Source organism: Chelonoidis abingdonii, chromosome 23 (assembly GCF_003597395.2).
Source record: "Chelonoidis abingdonii isolate Lonesome George chromosome 23, CheloAbing_2.0, whole genome shotgun sequence".
In the NCBI taxonomy this organism is placed as follows: Eukaryota; Metazoa; Chordata; order Testudines; family Testudinidae; genus Chelonoidis; species Chelonoidis abingdonii.
In genome coordinates, this window is record NC_133791.1 from 6,727,420 (window position 1) to 6,749,135 (window position 21,716).

At 45.6% G+C, this 21,716-nt stretch overlaps 1 protein-coding gene across 7 annotated transcripts in view; it reads right to left on the reverse strand.

The window, feature by feature from the left end:
* Positions 1-21,716, reverse strand: part of MIB2 (MIB E3 ubiquitin protein ligase 2) — a 112,695-nt gene that overhangs the window by 81,388 nt on the left and 9,591 nt on the right. Inside the window, exons 1-2 of one of the 7 annotated variants that reach the window (XM_032780034.2) lie at positions 7,034-7,632; positions 6,742-6,820 (exon numbers count right to left, since the gene is read on the reverse strand). The exons of 5 other annotated variants lie outside the window; for them this stretch is intronic. The gene's annotated coding sequence lies outside the window, so the exon portion shown is untranslated. Of the gene's footprint in view, positions 1-6,741; positions 6,821-7,033; positions 7,633-21,716 lie in introns of those variants that run through there. One more of the 7 variants, XM_032780037.2, reaches the window with a different exon arrangement.

Here is a 21,716-nt window from a genome sequence, read left to right on the forward strand (position 1 = left end):
CCATCACATTTCAACGGGTTTATTCACACGGCAAAAAAGACCCGAGGCAGCGAGCCTAGGTCAACTGACTTGGGCTCCTGGGGCTTATGCTATGGGGCTAAAAATACCTGTGTAGACATCCAGGCTCAGGCTAAAACCAAAAATGGGGGAGGTGCTCAGAGCCAAGGCTCCAGTCAATACCCAAATGTCTACACTGCTATTTTTAGCCCAGGAGCCTGAGCCCCACAAGTCAGCATCAGCAGACCTGGGGTCGGAGACTTGCTGTCGTGGGTTTTGTGTTTGCACTGCACACATACGCAACCTTTACAAGGCCCCACAAAATACCATTCCAGCCTCCCTCTCATCTCTTAGGTCTCCCTCTCTCACACACACCCTCCTGTCACCCTGTCTCCTTCCCCTATTCCCATCTGTCTCTCCCCCCACTCCAGATGCTATCACCTACCCACAGAACATCTTCGCATCCATTTGCCATACCCTCACCGTTCCTGCATTCAAGACCCTTCTACAGACTTCTGCAATGCTCAGACTAGATACACAGGAGAGAGAAAGGCCTTGACCGATGATTATCTCCGCACTAAGGAATGGTGGCCTTTGTGAGGACAATCTTTGCAGCCAGAGTCCCACAAAATCCATCACAGCATGACACATGCAGAAGAGGATGCATTCTAATTACAGACTGCAGGCAGTGGAACTTTCATGCCCCATCAGCCATGACCCACTCCCACTCTGATCCCCAGACAGGTGATTTAGGGGTGGTTTATTATTCACTCCCTGCTCCTCCCCGACAAAAGTATGACAAGTGCTCATCTTACTAATGCAGCAGGAGTGCAAATCCAAGAGGAAAGGAAACGCTGGTACTATGACAACCCCTGGCGCCCCAGAATGCCCTTTGTATTACTGGTCAAATCGATGGCGAGCTGGGAAAGGACCATGAAAAACTCTTTTTATGCAGGCAAAATTAAAGGAACAAAAATGTCTCCATTTACAGATCCACTCCAATGCTTTGAAATCCTTAGAAAGCCGAAGGCTGGTAAACCTGCTACAGAGCCCTGTAAGCAAGGAGAAATATTTTAATAGTCAGGCCTTTAAACACAACATCAGTGTTGTCATTTGTTCCTGCATGTGCGATGTCAGAGTGTGCAGCTGGAAAAATTATATATATGTTTATTTTTCAAGGCTCCTCTCTTATTTAGATTAAATCTTAATTACAGTCCACCTATTGCATTTAAAATGACAGCTGCCTTTACCAAGCAAATTGAAAGCCTCTTTTCTGCACAGAGACAGAGGCAATTCCAAATCCACCCTTAATGAATAAAATCAATCAATCAGGCCTGGATTATTTTGTACATTGTTGCTTCCATTCTGACAGACCCTGGCTATGAAATTGGCCTGGCGAACTGAACAAGTTAAGCTGTTTTTTATTCAAGGCAACGACCCTCAAACCCTGGGCTTTAGAACAGATGGGCAGGACATGCGAGCTAGCCAGAAGATTTCCATTGCAGTTACAGCTGCATAAAAACACCGCCGTCTTCTGTTGCATGTACCACTCTGGGGTAAGATTTCAGAGGTGCAGACAGGAAATTAGATGTATAACTCCCATTATCTCCTCTTCATGTCAAAGCAGGGGATATTTGGAACTGCCGCCAAATAGAGGTGATGGCAACACTTTTGATTTTTGTTTTTTTGCGCTTGATTAAGTTGGAAGACGGGACTGGGGAAAATAAAAATGCAGTCACCTTGGCTTTTGTGCTTTAACCAACGGCTTTACAAAGCCCCCCAGTTGCAGGGGAGCGGGGGAAATCATTTATGATGGGGATGGGGAATCACTGTTATCAGCAACAAAGCAAGCCAGGTATTGCTGCATTGGAGGGTGTCCATTAAGAAGACCCCTGCATTCCGAAGCCACATCACCTGGAACTGCCCGTTTCACTTATCGAGGGGAGTCAGCTTGGGACTGATGCTGGGGGAGACAGAATTTTTAATGTGCTTGGAAAGGAAAAGCTGATTATTGGCAGACAGCCACCCCTTACACTGGTATGGTTTATTACTGTCTACCTCTGGTGCAGCTCAGCTGATGTTAGGAGTGCCAGTGTGGACCTGCTACCCATGTTCCAGCCACCCTCCTGGCTAGAGTGGGCCCAGTGGATGGTCTAGGTGTCTGCTCCGGATAGGAGAGAATACTGGTGTAGAAGCAGCCCATTCGTGACCTAGGAATCAAAAAGTCACAAACCTGTATACCCAGGTTTGCTTACATAGGCACTAGGGTAGGTTGCCAACGGCAAAAGTGGCAATTAGGTTCTCCCAGGGGCTTTCAATGGGAGTTAAGACCTAATTGCTATTTGTGTTTTTTAAAATCTGCCCCAGCGTCCTTTCATGCTAGTGCATCCCCTGGCTCCCCCGACCCCACTGCAGCCGTCTTTAGCCCCCCAAAGAAGAGCTCTACATAGCTCAAGAGCTTGTCTCACTCACCAACAGAAGTTGGTCCAATAAAAGATTATCTCAGCCACCTTGTCTCTGTACTATCCCTGGACCAAACACAGCTATAACACCACTGCACTCAGCCCCCAATACATTCTACAAGGAAGCAGTACAGGATAGCAAGATGCAAATATTGACAAGAAACTATGAACACAACATCCCTTTGCAAATGCTGGTCACGGGGCCAGTTCCAGCCAGGCCAGGCACCTCTCTACCAGGGGAAAACTGAAAGGCAGGTGTGATGCCTACTGTTCGTGGAGCTGTTTGGTACGTTGTGTGACACTGTGATGTTTAAAAATACCATCCAACAATGACAGTAGAATTAGCAAGGCCTAAGAATAAACTCCTCCCATGGCCGTGTACCATCTTTAATATCCACTGAGGAATGTAAAACAACATTTTGGGCAAATAAAAATGGGGAGATTTTGGTTAAGTCTTTGAAGGGTTAAAAAAGAACTTGTAATAACCTTGTCTCCTCTTATGCTGTTTTCCAGTTCTCTCTCTTTTGGGGACAAGGGACAAAGGGAAATGAGCATATGCAATCATATTTCCATCCAACAACTATTTATAACGCAGCACTCACACTTTTATTGTGGCACCCAATGGACCTGAGGCATAACTGGACTATCACATCTATAAATGTAGGCAGACATTCCAAGGAAGCTCAGATTTATTTTTAAGTCTTTTACCAATGGGAAAAAAAGGTATTTCAAATGACCAGAGCAGACCAGGGAAGTGTGGCCTGAAACACAATTAGTGGCAAGAACTCCCACTGATTCACTGCATGAATTTGGCCAACTCACGCAACCCCTCTGCCTCAGTTTGCCCCTCCATAAAATGGGGGTACTGAGTACTTCCTTCCTCACGAAGGGCAGAGGAAGGATCCCCCTTTTGGAACACTGCTTTAGAGTGGCACTATTAATAGACCACCAGCTGGTCTCGGTTTCTTGGGCAGCAGGAGAAAACTCTATCCCTTAGTATCCGAGCACTTTCCACCTAAGAATCAGTAACAACAATGTCTCTGTTGGGCTTGACAGGATCTCTGGAACCTCGCCTAGTCAACACTCTGCTTCAGGCTGTGAGGTTAATTTTTTTTTAAAATGCTAGAGAGGAAATGAATCAATGTGTGGTGGCAGGGGATTTAGGAACAGAGGGGCATCAGTGATGAGCGTGTCATTCTGTGCCATTCTTCTGATGAAAAGGGTTTCTTGAAGTAGAAGGTTTTGCAGCATTTCCTAAACATGGTCAGACGGTGGATTCGCCTGCTCGCCTCTTGTTCCAGATCACAGTTCCGTAAATGGGCTCCTCTTGTATTGTTTTGAGCTCAGAACAAAGCTACTTCCCTAGGGGCCCTCAATCAGCTATTCTGATGGGGAAAGCCAGGGGAGGAGGGCAAACTAGTGGATGCAAATGTAGTTAATATGGAGTTTCCCATCCAGCTCCCCTGGGCAAAGTCTTGCTGTCACACCCAAGTAGGTTGAGGCATGACGCACAAGAGGCAGAGGAATCTGTGACTGACCAAGTGTGCAAGAGGCCTGGAATTAGAGCAGTATGTGGCCCAAGGAAGTGTAGAGAATTGTGTCCCCCTCCCCATTTCAAAGGAGCTGAATGCCACTTGCCTGCCCCCGGGACTAGAGTGAGCTATGCAGCCAGAGCTCCGGTAAGTTTGGACTTTAAAGGGAATTCATTACTGCTTTTAAAGTAACCACACCAGGAAAAAGTTACTGTGATCTGAGGACACTCCCTTGCTACCTAAACAGCAGAGCCAGCTAGCCAGTAGCTACTCAAGCCACAGGTGGATTGACACAAGCTGTGTGCTGTGAAAGGTGCATGGCAGGGTGGGCAGGACCCGGGTTACGTCACTCGGCACCCTGAGCACAGCTGAAGCATTATTTTCTCTATGAATCCAGATACCCTTCCCACTTTGCAGCATTCCCCCTTGCATTATGGTTCCACGACAGGCTTTGCTTTCACCGTGGCCATTGGGACGCCCACACCTGCATAGGGGCACTTTCGGAAAGAGACTCAACCATGCCACCACTCACAGGTCGTTGCTGGTGTTCGACCAGACCTAGCTTTACGAGTCGGTACTGGCTATCGAACGGCAGCGTTGCCAGGAGTCTGTGTTGATACCAGCGGAACCTGAAGGAATCCAAACAGCCGCTGTAACGGATACAGATCTCAAAGTCAACAACTACCAGACTGCTTTACTGCCCACCCCCCGGTACCGAGCCTCAGTCTCCAGCCCCTGTGAATAAGGCTCATAAGAGGAGACAAAAGGGTCCAGCCCAACCCTCTCCACAGCTCTGCTCTAACAATCTGACATTCCAATAGCCCAGTCTGTAGTGAAAGTGGTTTCCCGGGCTGCTTCATATTCCACTGTAGCCTTGTGATGCTATTGAAAGTATCTGTGTGGCAGCAACCTTCACGCAGTCCCTTGACTGCTGACCCAGAAGGCTGCCTTTTTGCTGTGTGCATACAAGTGGTGTACTGAGCATACACGCGCATACAAGTGAGTACTGAGCATCTTGCCTTCACACCTAATCTGCAGGAGAGCTGTACGTGTCCAGCACAGCAAGACAAGGACGAGGATCAAAACCTTCTTTGTTTGCCACCCAGATGACTAGAGCAGTTACAACATACACAGTCTGACAAGTCAGCAGCCGACAGGCTCGTGAGTTTTACTGGAGATGAAGCAGGAGCACTCTTCTACTAAAGCACTGCTCATTAAAATAAAGAGCCCCCTACCCTTCCCCCCAAAAATGTCTGAGTCGTATAGTTCTGGGGAACAAGGGGCAGGGACGCCAGGATGGCCAAGGGAAAAATGCCACCTTCCATTGCCACAAGCCTGGGGTTTAAAATAACCTACCGAGAGACATGACAATATCCATGAATCCTGACCTTAATGGGGCTTCATGTAAATCAAGAGTATCCAGGTTATGCTCTAGAGCTTCAGACTACTGTGATGCAGAAGAAAAAGTGCTAGGTGTGACCTTTCTAGCCCATTTTAGAGAGGTAAGAAAATATTCTGGCTACAGCAAGATAGCAACGCTGGCCACTCACTGTGTGCGCACAACTCCTCGGTCAAGCTAGCCTGGAATGCTGCAACTACGCTGCTGTTTGCTCACCTCTGCAGCACCTTCTAACGTCTGGCCCATGTGATGCAGATGTTCCTATGGCACTGGAAACAAAGCCAGCTGTACTAAACAGTCAGGCGTAACCAATGGGCTAACTTGGAGGTGCTCAAGGTACTTCTGCGCTGTGGAGGGGGCAGGGAGAGGTAGGGTGACCAGACAGCAAGTGTGAAAAACTGGGACGGGGTGGGGGAATAACAGGAGCCTTATAAAAGACAGACCCAAAAATCAGAACTGTCCCTATAAAAATCAGGACATTTGGTGACCCTAAGGGGAGGAGCCAGGAAAGACCAACTGGTGCAGTTTTAGCATAGCAACCAACAGCCTTTTAAAAAGCAATGCTGTATTTTCCAAATGAGGTTGTCTCCTCAGACTAAGTTTATTTGCCCTTGGGGCACATTACCTGTCTTAAAGAAAGGCAGAGTCTGCTTTCCCCAACCCCAATAAGCCAAGCAATGTATGCCATCTCCTACTGCCAGGCTATGAACTTGCACTTTTCCCCCAGCTCACATGGGTTAGCTGAAATGAAAGTTTATGATTACTAGGCCATACTAGACCAAGCACTTGGGGGGGGTTCTGTTTGTTGCTAAACAGTAGAAAGGAAAAATCTGCATTTCCAGTTGTATTACTGTTTTTAAAAAATTCCAAGCCTTGTATCTTTAATATACAAGGCATCTGAAAAGAATAATCCACTCTCTCAGTCAGCCTGATTTGCTATCTCTTTCCTTCTCTCCAGCAGCCAGAAAGGCTTTTATTTCTGTAATTTACTAAGGAACCAGCCTGTAACTATGCAGGATCTATCACTATGGAGACCTGCAGCGTCTAACATTTATCCAGCAGGTCAGAGTGCCCGCTGTTCATTTTCACTCTACTTGGAGGTAGTGGGGTGTGTGTGAAGGAGGTGGAAAGAGAAACAGGCTGAGAAATCCTTTCCAAAAATTGGTTACAATTGCCTGGTCTTTCAAACTTAGAACATGTAATGAGGTGGGAGCAAGACCCACATGGACAGAGAATTGTCAATGGAGCTACACTGGCGCGGATCAGATTGAGGCCCGAGTTATCTAAACCACAAGTTTCAAGTGCCAACACTTCCCCACTCTAAAGTTAGAGAGTTAAAAATAAAACCTACCTGGAATCCAAGAGGGAGAATCTGCAGTAGAGTCCCTAGACGTCAATGCAAAACTGAAGCAAGCCTTCAATAAAAAACCCTGCAAAGAAGCACGGCCACAACTTCTGTTTAAAATGTGTGCCGCAGCAATTGCTAAACATGCCCCTGACATACCGACGCGCATTTCTTATGAAGAACACTGCAGCTGGAGGACAGGGGTGTAATAATCAGACCCCCTCCCAAGTTATTCAAAATAGACAGTCTGTCTCAGCACAGAGCACTGAAAGCAACGCAGTTTCGAAAAAGCCATTACCTGTTAGCAGAAAAGCAGGTGCATCTCCACGAACATGCCTAGGCATAGACAGCTTCTCTGGAGCACAGCATCACAAAGGTCTGCAAGGAAAATCCAAAGGCTTCCTTGCCACTCAGTAACGTGCGTACAAACAGGCAGCTGGGAGGTTAAGATTCATGCTACATCCTTCCACTCCCCTTTCCAAGATGTATTCCCACCCCCTCCAAAGACTACAGCTGGCACATCTAAAAAGGCGGCTGTTAAAATAGATCTGGCTTCTCAAGAGCTGCCATAGGAGAAACTGACAGTATCTGGAGAGTCCAGGCTGTGGGGTGAGGGTGGGAAGGCACAAAAAGGGGTTTGAATTCCCAGAAAGATTCAACATGAAGTCTCCATGTTTGGCTCAACAGGAAGAGGGTGAACTAAGCATTGAGGATCCTACTTTCTTCTGTTTGCTGCTATTTTAGTGTGCTGGAAGCCTGCAGTCTGCCACCCTCTCCGTACCAGAAGAGTCAAGAAGCTGAATGGTGTGGAGGTGGGGAGGAAGGAGGAGAAAGGTTCCCACAGAGAGAAACCGCTGCTAGAGTTTTGTTTCAGTTCTCAGAATGGCATTGTTCTGGGCACACGTTGGTGCTGAACTGGAAACCAGGAGCACCCCCAGCCCCACACATCAGTACAAAAAAGCCCCTTCCCCTTCTCCAAGAAAAGAGAAACTGACCCACTTTGTTAAATGAAATCAGGTGGCAAGCTTCCCCGAATGGTCCAGCTACACACAAAGAAATGCTGGAGACTTAACACCAGTCTACGCTCTCCACAGCAGGAACAGGGAACTCCTTTGGGGTTTCTCCTTACACAAATTTGCTGCCTGAGCTGCTTAGCCTAGAGATCGGGTGCAGCGGAAAGAAAAATCTGAGCTGTGATTGTAGAGAAATCCCTGCTCTTCATTCACCCTCAATGAGGCTTAAAATACAGCACAAAGCCTCCTTCTTTCCTGGCTGTCATCTGGCACAGCCTCCAGGAGCTGTGACTTGCACTTAAAGGGACAGCTCTTACTAGCCCAGATTGAAGGCACATGTAATCCATTTGCTGTTATCTTCGCTGGGGGCAGCACTCAGCCAGCCACGTGCAAAGCATTAGATTAGGGGCCAAATACTTTTGGGTATGCTCACATCGGTATTATAGATATCACCCAACAGCACGCTAGCAACTCCCCTGGTGCATGATGACAGATAGCGCTCAGGAGCCTTAGGTTCTATGCCTACCTCTGCCACTGACTTGCTAGACATCCAGAACAAGTCACTTAACTCTTCTATGCCTCAGTTTCTCTGTATAAGGAGGTTAATGATCCTCCCCCACCTTTGTGAAGTGCTTCTAAATCTACAGGTGAAGAGCACTAAGTGTCAAATATTACTCTAGGAACACAAAATAAGATCTCTTCCACAAGGAGTTTATAATCTGTTCTAAAGAGATGATGTAGAAAAAGGTTGGGGAACGGGATGCAGCAAGCAGCAGAGTGACAGAGCAGGGAAGTTTAATACACATCTTCCTAGCACTGGTTTTTGCTCAGAGGTTTGCTTGGATTGTATTTATTTTTTTAGGAAATTTCTAACTATTTTGTTCACATACCACTGCAGGGCCTAAGATTGAAATAGGACTAAAATGAGCAGGACTGGGCCCAAAGATTCCCACCACAGGGTGAATCCTGGCCCCACTGAAGGCGGTGAGAGTTTAGACACTGTCTACATTGAAATCAGGATTTCAACTGTGGTCTATAAAATGTCCTACTGGGGGGAATTAAAATATCAAGGCTACAAGAGTGAAAACATTTGCAGGAAGAAATTTAATACTGGAAGTACAGTACTGCCCAGAGGCCCCAGCTCTTAGGCACCCTTTGTGCCAAGCACTGTAGTCCCTCCCCTTAAGAGCTCAGACAGAGGGAGTCCTGTTATCTCCACTTTACAGATGGGAAACTGAGGCAGTGAGATTAAGCAATGTACCCAAGTCACACAGGGAGTCAGTGGCAGAGCGATGAACAATAAACCCAGATTTCCTGAGTCCCAGTCCGGTGTCATAAGCACAAGAGCATCCTTCCTCTCTTTATTCAACGTCCTCACATTACCAAAACATGCGAAAGACTTGGCAACCACACTCCTGCTAAAAGGAGGAAGCGCCATGTCATGGATAGGACGAGAATGAAACCAGGACTCACGTCTATTCTTGATTCTGCTTCGGAGAGATTGTGGCAGTCACACTTTGCCACTTCAACTTTGTGCTTCAGTTTCCCCACTTGAAACAAAGGTAAGACAGACCTGCCTCACAAGGTTGTTTTGAGACTTAAAAGCACTAGACTCTTTACAAATATCGAATGTCTCTAACAGGACGGGGTTGGACCCCTTCAGACTCCCCCCCCCCACGAATTTCTCTTCTGGTCTAACTATTCTTAGCAACAGCACAATTAAGATAAACCACCACCACCACCTGCTCATAGAGTATGTTCATTCTGCAGCTGGAAGCACGCAGGTAGAGAGACATGTGCTAGCTCTGGTTGAGCTAGCACACTGCAAAATAGCCACGTTGCTCGGGGTACCCTGGACAGCAGCTTGGGCTAGTCACTTAAGCATAAACCTGCCTGGACTCACTGAATATGTACTCAGGCAACTACCCCAAGCTGCCGCCCATGCTACTCCCAGCTGCACGGCTATTTTTGGAACACAAGCGCATGTCTATCTACTCACACTGGGATGTGTGTTAACAGCTGCAGTACCCATGTATCGGACCCACACATCGCTAGGAAGTGACAAACCTGAGTTTCTGCTCAATAAAAATGAAATTTTTGGTCCAAAGTATCTAAAACTTCAACAATGCTTTAACCAGGAGTGGCTAATGACGTTCTCATAGTAACGTCCTGTGTTCCTGCAGCGTCTTCCATTGGAACACCTTGAGGAATGCATATGCAAGGAAGAAAATTGAATGTCAACATCCTCAGCATTGCCACAAAGCGGGTAAAAATTATTATTCAAGTTTATTACAGAAGTGCCTTGAGCCCCCGCCCCACTGGAACTGCACCCCCATTTTGCTAGGCCCCATGCAAATATAGCAAAAGAGTCACCCCCACGACATAAACAGGGAAACTGAGGCACACAGCAGTTAGACAACTGGCTGAGCTCACAAAGCAAATCAGTGGCAGAACTAGGACGTAAACCCCAATCTTACCACTGTCAGTTCTGTACCATAGACTGTTCTCCCTCCCAGTTATACACTGGGAACGTAGAAGGGTGGCAGTCACAGAACTCAAGTCAATGCAGCTGTGATGCTTTCGCTGATGAGGAGCAGAAAGCTTTGCAAGGATTTTGAGAATGAGGTGTGAATAACGGCCCTATTAAAAAAAAAATCAAATCAATATTTGCAAGAAGCTGTAATCTCATTAGCTGAATGCAGATATCCAAAGGGATCATTGAAATGGAGGACAGTCTCTTTGGATCAGAGATAAGTGCTTAACAGGCAGAACAGAGAGGTAGTTACTCAAGCTGCGCATTTTGGAAGCAGATAAGAAAAGAGGATTTGTGCTTCACATTGGTCCTCTGCATCTCTGTCCATGCAACACTATCACATAAACAGTACCCAAGCCTTGTGGTCAGAGAGACACTGACATAAAATGACTGCAGGCCAATTAGCTCCCTCAAAACAAAATGCCACTCGCTTTGTCCTTTCCTGTTCATGCTGTAGCTCAGGCAAATTCACAAGTGGTTACTAATTTTCAGTACACAAACATGCAGCCCTGAGAGCTGGGAATACAGAACATGGCTGCTCAGACTCACAGGCCAGGGGCACAATTCTGCTCTCACATCCGTCAGCATAAACTCAGAGCAACTTAACTCCAACGTGTCCAGTGGGGTTACTCTTGATTCACACCAGTGCCAGTGATGCCTGAATCAAGTCCCACTCATCCTCTAGGAACTGCAGTAGAGTTAGCAAGGTGCCAAACCACTAACAACTACTACAGCACGTTTACTTGTGAAGGGGAGGACAAAGAGCTAGTGCTGAGCTTGGTGTCCCAATGATCTCAGTGGGATTCTGCATAGGAACAAGGACACACAAGAACTGCTCCCAATCAAACACAAGCACCTCAGGCATTTAGGATCAGTTCCTTGAGTTTCCCTGCCACTCCCTCCTCAACAAGGCTCTGATGGATCCCACTCACCTTTAAATATATTTAACCTTTGTCAAAAAAACCTCAAAACAAAACCACCATTTTAAATGCCACCCTCTGTTTGTTTAGGGGGCTCAACACCTTTAAAAAAAAAAATAAGGCCCTTAAACGGATAGACTCAGACTTTAAGGTCAGAAGGGACCATTATGATCATCTAGTCTGACCTCCTGCACAAAGCAGGCCACAGAATCCTAGCCATCCACTTCTATAACAAACTCCTAACCTATGTCTGAGTTATTGAAGTCTTCAAATTGTGGTTTGAAGACCTCAAGCTGCAGAGAGTCCTCCAGCAAGTGACCCATGCCCCACGCTGCAGAGGAAGGCGAAAAACCTCCAGGGCCTCTGCCAATCTGCCCCAGAGGAAAATTCCTTCCCGACCCCAAATATGGTGATCAGCTAAACCCTGAGCATGTGGGCAAGACTCACCAGCCAGCACCCAGGAAAGAATTCTCTGCAGTAACTCAGATCCCATCCATCTAACATCCCATCACAGACCACTGGGCATACTTACTTGCTGATAATCAAAGATCAATTGCCAAAATTAAGCTATCCTATCATACCATCCCTTCCATAAACTTATCAAGCTTAGTCTTAAAGCCAGATGTGTCTTTTGCCCCCACTACTCCCCTTGGAAGGCTGTTCCAGAACTTCACTCTGATGGTTAGAAACCTTCGTCTAATTTCAAGCATCATTATGGTGAAGTGACACCCACTGGCCTACTACCTGGTTCTCTTGCTGTGGGTGCAAGCAGAAGGCTGAGTTGTCAGTGGGAAAGATCTCACTGGTCACATCTGATTTCTTTAAGAGCTTTCTCTGCAGCTGTATGAGTGGCTTCCAGATGTCATGCTGTGAAGAGCCTACGCTGACCCTTCAGTGTGCTACTTACTACTTTCTAGTTATCCACTTTGGACAGTTCACAGGGTTGATCCCTCTTCTGACAAGCAGGCTCTACCCAGCCCTGCACTGTAGCACTAGTCCGATCATGGGACTTTAAAAGAATGGCTCTGCATTTTCATGCCAGTGGGTCACGGGAGCTTCAGAGCTGCCCATCTCTTCAAGCACATCCCAACTGGGGTGAGAGGTTTCTTTACACTAGCGCGGGTCTAGAACCTTTAGTCATCAGCTCGATTTCAGCTCACAACCCAGAGAACAAATGCAGCATCGTCAACCCTGCAGTATTTAAAAAACAAACAAAAACCACCACACACGTACCAGCTAGTTGGGTGCCCCCAGAATTTACATTTTTGAAAAAGAACACACTTTGGGCCCTTTACTAACCCTTTACGGGACATTCAGGTCCCATTTTCAAGCTCTCTTCACAAACACGAGGGCTAAAACCTTCTGCATCTGAATCTTTCCCATGCTGTCAAACATTGCTATGGGCATGAACAAGGCTCTGCCCTTCCTGTCTACCGTCAGCCGCTCTTTGCATCTCCTCTGTGTAAAGTGTCATCGGCCTTTCCAAGTAGTACTCAATGGAGAGATTCTTTCAGTTAGCCCCTTTTGGTGTTCCTCCTGCTGCCCGATGGCACACCTGCCATAAAAGATGATGTGGTTTCATTTTTAAACACAAATGCAGATATTTCCATTTTCTTCTCTGGACAACTTTACAGACAGGGAGTTGGTGAACTCTGATGAATCTCAAGCATTTGTTATAAATCCCTTCCATTTGATACCTTGTACCTTCCTGAGGCACTTGCTTCAGAAGGTGAAGAGATGTCAAATGGTACTTTTGGGGGATTTCCAGCTTTCACAGCCACACGTTAAAGGCGGAAATAACACTTGAGATGAAGATTTGTAGTTTGGTCTTTAAGTTGTAGATTTTTGATGACCAAAGCTTGAGTAAGCTGGTAAATGCAGCTGCTGCCTTGCTGATTTGTGACACTGAGGAGATGAAAAAGCAGAGCACCTCTCCTCCAGGTTGGGGGTGTGAACTATAGGGCAACCATCAAGCCTCAATAAGACAAGCTACAGAAACACAAGCTAATCATTCCTGCAGATCACTGGGGCGGGGGGAGGGGGGGAGGACAAAAAACCTCCTAACTAACTTAAAGAAAATGAAAGCTACGATTCTCATATAATTGCTTGGCAGCAGGAGCTGGTGCTTATGAAAAACCAAGTATCATGAGATTCCTGTTGAAATCATGAAACTGACAACACTGCAAGCATTCGCACTGCAACTGGCACTAATTAGTTCTCTTGTTGGCAGTTTCAGCAGAGATCTACTGACTGCACAGGATGTGGAGTCGGAAATCCTTTTCGATCCCCCCGAGGCTGTCCTTCTAGGGAATGGGGAGTATCCATCTTATATCTGTCCCGAAGACGTCCCCAAGGTTGGCAAAATGGCACCTTTCCCCCAATGGGGAACTGGACAAATTCATGGTGGCCAAGTCCATAAATGGCTATTAGCCAGGAAGGGTAAGGAATGGTGTCCCTAGCCTCTGTTCACCAGAGGATGGAGATGGATGGCAGGAGAGAGATCACTTGATCATTGCCTGTTAGCTTCACTCCCTCAGGGGCACCTGGCATTGGCCACTGTCAGTAGACAGATACTGGGCTAGATGGACCTTTGGTCTGACCCGGTACGGCCGTTCTTATGTAATGCTAAACCTCACAGAGACCAAGACCTGCGCTTTGTGTGCCAAGTCCCTACATGGCACTTTTAAAATGAGGAAGCAGATAAGCCTTGGGAGGGCTTTAAAATAGACCCCCAAGCTTCAATAAAGGACTGAAGCATGCATGCCCTCGTCAGTGAGCACGGAAAGGAACTGAATTCCTATGCTACTGTGGCACCCTCTTGTCAGAAATGCTGCTCCACAGCCCAGTGACATCTGGGTTGAAGTGAGACATGAAAAAACATGCAGAGACAGAGGGAAGGAAATGATGTAGCTTCGCCTCCTGAAGAAACATCTCTGCAGAGCAGGAAGGAGGGAAGCAGTGGAGTCTAGCAGACAGAATGGGAAGCAGGTGACTGGCGTTCTTCTGGTGAGTGTATGTGTGCAGTCCTTGAGGTGAGCCAGAGATGCACACTGTGGAAGAGACTGAGAAAGGCAGGGACACTGTTTTCTCTATGCTCAGTTTTGTTCCACGATGGAAGAAAATGTCTCTTCTGTAATTCTTTAGCACTGTCATATGACACTCCCCCAGACAACCACGGACTCGCCATGAAATCTTGAGCATGTCATTTAGCTTCTCTCAGGCTAACCCTGCTCACACGAGCAGGTCTCTCTAGATCTCAGCTTTTCCATCTGTAAAATGGGGACAACGCTCTCATAGCTCAGCTACCTGGGGATCCTCTGGTGAAAGGTAAAAAAGTTATCATCTACCTCTGGCAAAGGCCCAAGTTATTTGACCCAAGCAGGCTGTTGAGCCATTAACAAGTCTCAGCATTAGCTTCTAGATCAGTGGTCCCCAACCTATTTGGCTGGCGGGCACCAACCGAAGGACCACTGCGGAGGTGGAGCACCTGCCGAAATGCCATCGAATTTCGGCAGCAACGCCTCTCAATGACATCACTTGCCGTCAACAAGCGACGTCATTGAGAGGAGTCCCCACCAAAATTCGGGAGCGACGCCTCTCAATGATGTCACTTGACGGCAAGCGGCATCAGCGAGAGGCATCCCCGCCAAAATGCCGCAGTGGCATTTCGGCGGGTGTGCTCCCCGAGGGCCAGGATGCAGGCACATCTAGACCCCTGTTCTAGATTAAGCTCAAGTCACATGTTTACACACCAGTTTCCTTGCCTGCGGTAAGGACTCAGGCCCCAAAAACAGCAAAGCGCTAAGCATGTGCTTACGTCCCATTGACAATTCATCAACTCCAAGGCCAGAAGGGCCCACTGTGATCACCTCATCAGACCTCCTGTGTCACAAGGCCATAGAATTTCCATGAAATAATTCCCAAAGCAGATCTGTTGGAAAAATATCCAGCCTTGACTGAAAAATGGTCGTTGATGGAAAATCCACTATGACCCTTGGGAAGTTCTTCCAATGGTTAATAGACCTGAACATTAAAGATTTACTCTTCCTTTCCCATGGCGCCTAATGCTCCCTCTCTACCCAACATGAACACGTGTCGCTCTAACAGTGGACATGCACTAAGGATCCATACAGTGAATGGATTTCACATTCTAGGCTATCAGCATGATGAATGGGGCATGAGCTCCCCTTGAAGTGCCATTTCCTCTGGCTTTTACCACTTCCTGTATCCTTGAGCTGGCTCCCCATTTTGGGCTGTCTGGTCTTCTCATCACCTCCAAAGCTTTACACCAGGAGTCGGCATCCTTTCAGAAGTGCTGTGCTGAGTCTTCATTTATCACTCTGATTTAAGGTTTTGCGTGCCAGTAATAGATTTTAATGTTTTTAGATGGTCTCTTTCTATAAGTATATAATATATTACATACAACAGTTTAGTTAAGTAAATAAGGTTTTTAAAATGTTTAAGAAGCTTCATTTAAAATTAAAATTAAAATGCAGAGCCCTCTGGACCAGTGGGCAGGACCCAGGCAGTGTGAGTGCCGCTGAAAATCAGCTTGCGTGCTGCCTTTGGCACATGTGCCACAGGTTGCCTACCCCTGCCTTACACCATCCTTCTTGACTCATCTCTGTCCTTCTCCTCGCCCCAGGATTCCTGCTTTTCACCCAAACTTCTGCTTTTTTTAGGATTTCACACCTACTCCCATTGAAAGGTGGCCAGAACCCCCACTGATTTAAATGGGTCCAGGATTAGAGCCTTTATCATCTCCCCACTCCTGAACTCACGCCCCCACTCGCTTTCAAAGTCAAAGCCAACCTCCCTCCCTCTCCTCCTCCAGCACAGCTCTTCTGCCACATCTTCAGGGAACAAATGTTTTCACGCTGCTCCATACCAGTCTTTGGGGTTTCGTGTTGCCTGTTGTAAAACCACTTTGCACAGCTACAGTGCCAAAAAAATACTAATTATACCTACACGTAACAGAATCATTCATTGTGATTTAAATGTGTTTACTGCGGATGGGAGGGAGGAGCCTGTGATTAACATGCCAATCATTTGCCACACAATAATTAGCAAATTACACTCAGAATTATCTAAAAATCCTCAAGCACACAACTGATTTTGCAAGGACTTCTCCGTGTCTCTCTCACATCCAAATGCAGCCCTGGCACAGCCTCCGGACTCACTGTCTATTTTACACAGGGGACACAAGAGGCACCCATGAAAAATATGAACTGGTATCTGAACGAGAACCATTTATGGGCAAAAGCTGGTGTTATAGTCATGACTATATTTGGGATTCAGCAGCGAGAATCCGCAAGAGTCCAAACCTCATCCGTGAAGCAAATCCACAAGCATCGCAATTCACTAAACTAAACCCAGGTGGAGATAAAACACTCGACTGAATACAATTTCTCCACAGCCTTGGTTTGTACTAGACCAAATCTACTGAGCTTCAGCCCTACTTATTTGTTCATGGGGAAGGGTAGGGCAGGATAAGACTTGGGGAGCATGAAAGGTGGTGACACCATATTCCAGGGTGGATAAAAATCAATTAAAAAATAGAATTTATTTAAATCAGATTTTTTTTGATAAAATGCTTTTTGAGGAAAAAACCTATCTAAAAATTAGTTTTAATTAAGATATCTTTGAGCTATAACGTATCATGGAATAGGGATTATAAATTCTAATTCTATAGTATGAGAATATATTCATGCAATGTTTAAAAAAACTTTTGTAAATGAGTTCCAACAGTTGGATTAGGCACCCAATCTTATGAGGTTCCAGGGGTTTCTGTATAGATTATTTGGGTTAATATTTCTATCAACCCAATGGGGCTCAGTCTAGAAGATACCATCAGAGATGTTCAGTTTTCCAGTTCTCAAACTGTGGATTATGTCTCTAGAGATAACATGCTTGTTAGCAGCAAAAAAGGTTGTTTGTTTTTGTTTGTTTTTAACTAATAGTCAGATGAAATGTTTTAATATTTCATCTATTTTAGTTAAAAACAAACAAAAACAAACTTGATTTTTTAAAAACTTGACTGTTTAAATTCAAAACTTCATATGCTTGTTTTGTTAAATATTGTTTGCTGTTGAAGAAAAAAATCCATAAAATACATAATATTGTTGTTTTAGTTAAATAAAACAATTTAAATGTTTGTCTGGTGATGTTCTCCTCCTATTACAGGATGGCAAGAAAATCCTCCAAATACTAACAATTAGCCTATTAATTGGACATATTTCACCTCCCAATGACTTCATAAATATCTGCTTCAATTATCTTTGGTAAATGAAATAACCAAAGAATCACTCATTTTCTGATATAGCTGTAAAACTAATCTGAAAAGTTTTCAAAATCAATCACTTTAAAAATGTATAGCATGTACCTTCTAAAAATGAAACCTACATCTCTCTGAGTTGTGAAGAATATGTATTAAAAGGTTATAATAACCAACAAGAATGCACTTTTATGTAGAGATCCATGATTAAATCGAGTTTTCCTGACGAGTGATTTAAATCAAATCCACTCTGCTATATTCTTTTTGGTTCAACCTGCGGTGAGATCTGCTGCTGAACTGTATTTTTAAGTCATCAAAGTACCTCATGCCCAAGGTAAGTGCTATAATAGCTAAATAAAAATCAGAGCAGTTACCACGCAGAGTGCTCATACAATGGGCTTGCAGAGGAGGTCAGCTCATCGCAAACACCACTAACGGAGAAGTGAAAGGTTCCATGTCTCATTGCCATGCCATCAAACCCCACATCACCAACCTCTGGTCTGAAGCAGACCATTTGTTTATGCTTTGTACCTCATCAATGACAGGGATGCTTTTCCCACATCATTAGAATTTCTGTTTGGCTTAAATTTTGCAAATTGGCATCCACAAGAAAATTGCAGAAGCTCACGCCTGGCACAGAACAAACCAGAGAGAGAGGGGGGGGGGGATGATGTTTCTGTAGGTTAAATAGCAGAGTCAGCTTGGAACAAAGCCAAGTCTCAGATGACAGACTATACCCAGTACAAGCTTGTAAAAATGCTACAGCTGCCTCCCTTAAAAAAGAACAAGGACAGAGCTTTTCCATGTCACTTGTAACACTTTGGCTTGTTTGCATGCCCTATACCTTGTCTGCTCTTAGATCACATTTAACTATAAGTAACAAAGAGAACAAAGAGGGTATTAATAATGTGCCTTTGCTCAAGGATCACTGTCTCCGCATTTCATTATGCATAATTGTTTTGTACAGAACAGCAACATCCTGAAATACTGGAATGTTCAGAAAGAAGAGGCTAAAATGAACTCAGCCAGCACTGTGGGTAAAGGCAGCACACGCTGAATGCATCTCACTGTTGTGATCAACACCTGTCCTTGACAAATGCCACCCCATTGATCCTTTCTGTGTAAACTGAATTTCACACCCATCTTTCACTGGCTTTATTCTAGTCCAAAGCGGCTCTGCAGGGAAGGAGACCTTGCCTGACCCTTCAAATGCATGGAAGAGGAGCTGCAGTGACGAGATAATGACTTAACATCCCTCCCTTCACCTTGCTCTGGCATTATCTAAGTGCTATCAGGTTTGCTACTATTCAGGAACCTTACCATGCAAGCCTCTCTCAGAAATCTGTCCCCTGCGTTGACATTTCCCCCAAACCAGCAAATAGTCTCTGAGCATGTCCCAAATGTGGGAGAAGTTGGCAAAGTTAAGACACTAACTTTAAGAAGTTGATATGTGCGTGTTATGGTAGTGTCTAGGGAGCACCTAGAAGTTCCAACCGAGTTCAGAGCCCATTGTGCTAGGTGCTGTACAAACACATAGTAAGGGACAGTCCCTGTCCCAAAGGGACCTGAATTTTATCAGACAAAGGGGCACTGCAGTCAGGGTATGATTGCAACACATTTAGCTCTTGTGGATGGACAGCAGTGAAGCTGTTGCTCACACAGCTTCACTGCTATCAGTCCACAAGCTAGCTAAATTAAAGCTAATTCAGGTACGTCTACACATGCTGTAATTACACGCACACACGCATAGACTGCTGTATAGAAATACCCAAAGAGTGAGCAGAAGGAAGCTTTTTTTTTTTTTAAATGTCCATTTTACAGATAGGAGCTAAGACACAAGGAAGATCAAGTAACTGCCCTAAGGAGTTGGTGGCCGTGTCAGGAATTGAACCAGGTCTCCCAAGTCACAGTCCAGTGCCTTCACTGCCAGGGCACCCTACCATCTGATTTCTGAGCCAAGTTAATGAAGAGGGAGAGAATGAACTCAAGTGAACAGAAAGAAGAGTGCAGTGGCAAATGATGATGCATCAGAAACAGCTGGTGTACAACTTGCTCCATGGTCCACCAAAACTAGCCACTCTGTGCCAAATGCAATCTCCCATTTCAGTGGCAACGGATTCAGGGCTTCCCTCATAATACATGAGAGCCATCCAGACCCATCTTCTATCCTCCCTGCATCCCTAGAACAGCTGGTTGTTGGGGTGTTAAGCCAGCACCCCTTTCAGCAGGGTGTTGGTTCCATATTTTATCTTTTTACTGCTATGAAGTGCTGTGTAAACAGATAAAGATGCAGCACCAGAACTGGAACCTCAGATACCAACCCCTGCAAATTTCAGGGTTGTCACATTCGAATCTCTAGGTCTGAACCACCTTCCCTTCATGGCATTATCAGATCCAAATGCCAGAAGTTCCACTTCCCAGAGTGGATGTGGCTGAAATCTCAAGTGCAATTAGTTGCTCCCTGGAGATGTTTTGGAGGTGAAGTCACATGAAGACAGCTTGTGACATTTCAGGGTTCTGATTTCACAGCTCTGATTCAGCCTCATACCTGAGCCTTCACCTAATCTGATCCCAGCCGCAGCTGCCTGACGACTGGCGGAGGAGGGGTGTTTCCAGAGTGAGATCTTGAGTGCACAGGCTCACTCCAGACCAGTTTGATGGACAAGTTCTACAGCCTCTGAAAATGAACCTTTATCATGGAAATTTTGCCAAAACATTAAGTGGAGCAGCAGGTGCCATGATGTTACATTTGCTCCAGGTAGACAAGAGGGAGCACAGTACAAGTCAGCTCAATACTGAACTAATTTAAAAAAAAAAAAAAGTTGCACAATAGTTCATCAGGTCAAGGCTCTGTTTACTCCAGCGAATGCTCATGATGCCCTCCAGTTACACACACACACACACACACACACACACTCCAGACCCATCAAGAAACTCCTCTCTTTCACCCAGGGTCAACCAAAAATAAGCAGCTCTGGTTTCCCATTATAGAAACATCCTTCCCTGCCCCGATTAGAGGCTAACACAGCCCCAGTCAACATCTGCTTGAAATTGAGGTTTACAAGACATCGACAGCCTAATCCTGTAGAACAATTAATCCTCCCTACTGGCCTCTGCAGGATACAGGAACCTTCTGGCTGCAGTCTGGTGGGGGTCAGTATTCAGCTGCTCTCTGAAGAATTAAGAGGTATTAGAAGCAAAAGTCCAGGTGGGGCATTTGATGGACCTCCCCTCTCCCCCAAGACAATTACTCATCAGCATTGTGAATTTCCTTCTAGCCTTTGGTGGATCGTCTTCCCTCCAAGCGCAAGGAAACCACATTGTCTGTTCCAGCAATTTGTTTTAATCACAGAACTGGAAGGGACCTTGAGAGGTCTCTAGTACAGTCCCCTGCACTTGTGGCAGGACTAATTATCTAGACCTAATACATCTAATAATTCGCAGGTTGCAGCCTTCTAGAACCTTAAAAGGCTCCATCACTGAAGCTGATCAAACCCAGCTCTATCAGTACAAGACTTCAGAACCTGGTCTCGATCAACAAACAAATCTCCAGGACTGGTTGCTTTAGAGGCAACTCATTAACTGGCAGAACCTGAAATGATTAGGATGATTTCTCATTTGCTATACCATGGTCTCACGCTGGGAGGATGATGTTTAGCTTCTTCCACATGGCATAAAGACAACACCTGACAGTTTACCAGGAGAGTGGAAGGGAACAGATTAAGCGCTAAGAGACCCATGACCGGATTACTCATTACTCTGCCCTTTGACCAGCAATTTACTCTGGTACAACGTGGATGCAGAACGCTACCAAAACTGAACAATTGTCAGGTACCTGCTTTTTATCAGTGTGAATGGCTAGGTGAGGTATAAGGGAATAGACAATCAGACTCCTAGCTTTCTGCAGATATTTGACAGGCAGGTACTCTCTAAGGCTGGATTGTGCAGACAACGGGTTGTTGGTGTCTTAGTTTCAGGGTTCTTTTAATTATCCAGTAGTGTACCCACAGCATTGGATAGTGGGTCTCTTCATGCATATATGGCATGCTAAAAACAAAGTAAATACACAAAATATTCCAGCTTAGGAAAGAAGCCATGAATCTGACCTGGAAGACACTGGACCATACAGAGATGAACAGAGGATTCCGACATCTAAGAGTGTGTCTTTGCTGCACAGTTAACTCAAGCTCTGACCTGGGTGTTGCCCCTAACTCGCTCCCCCAACCCCAAAAAAACCATGT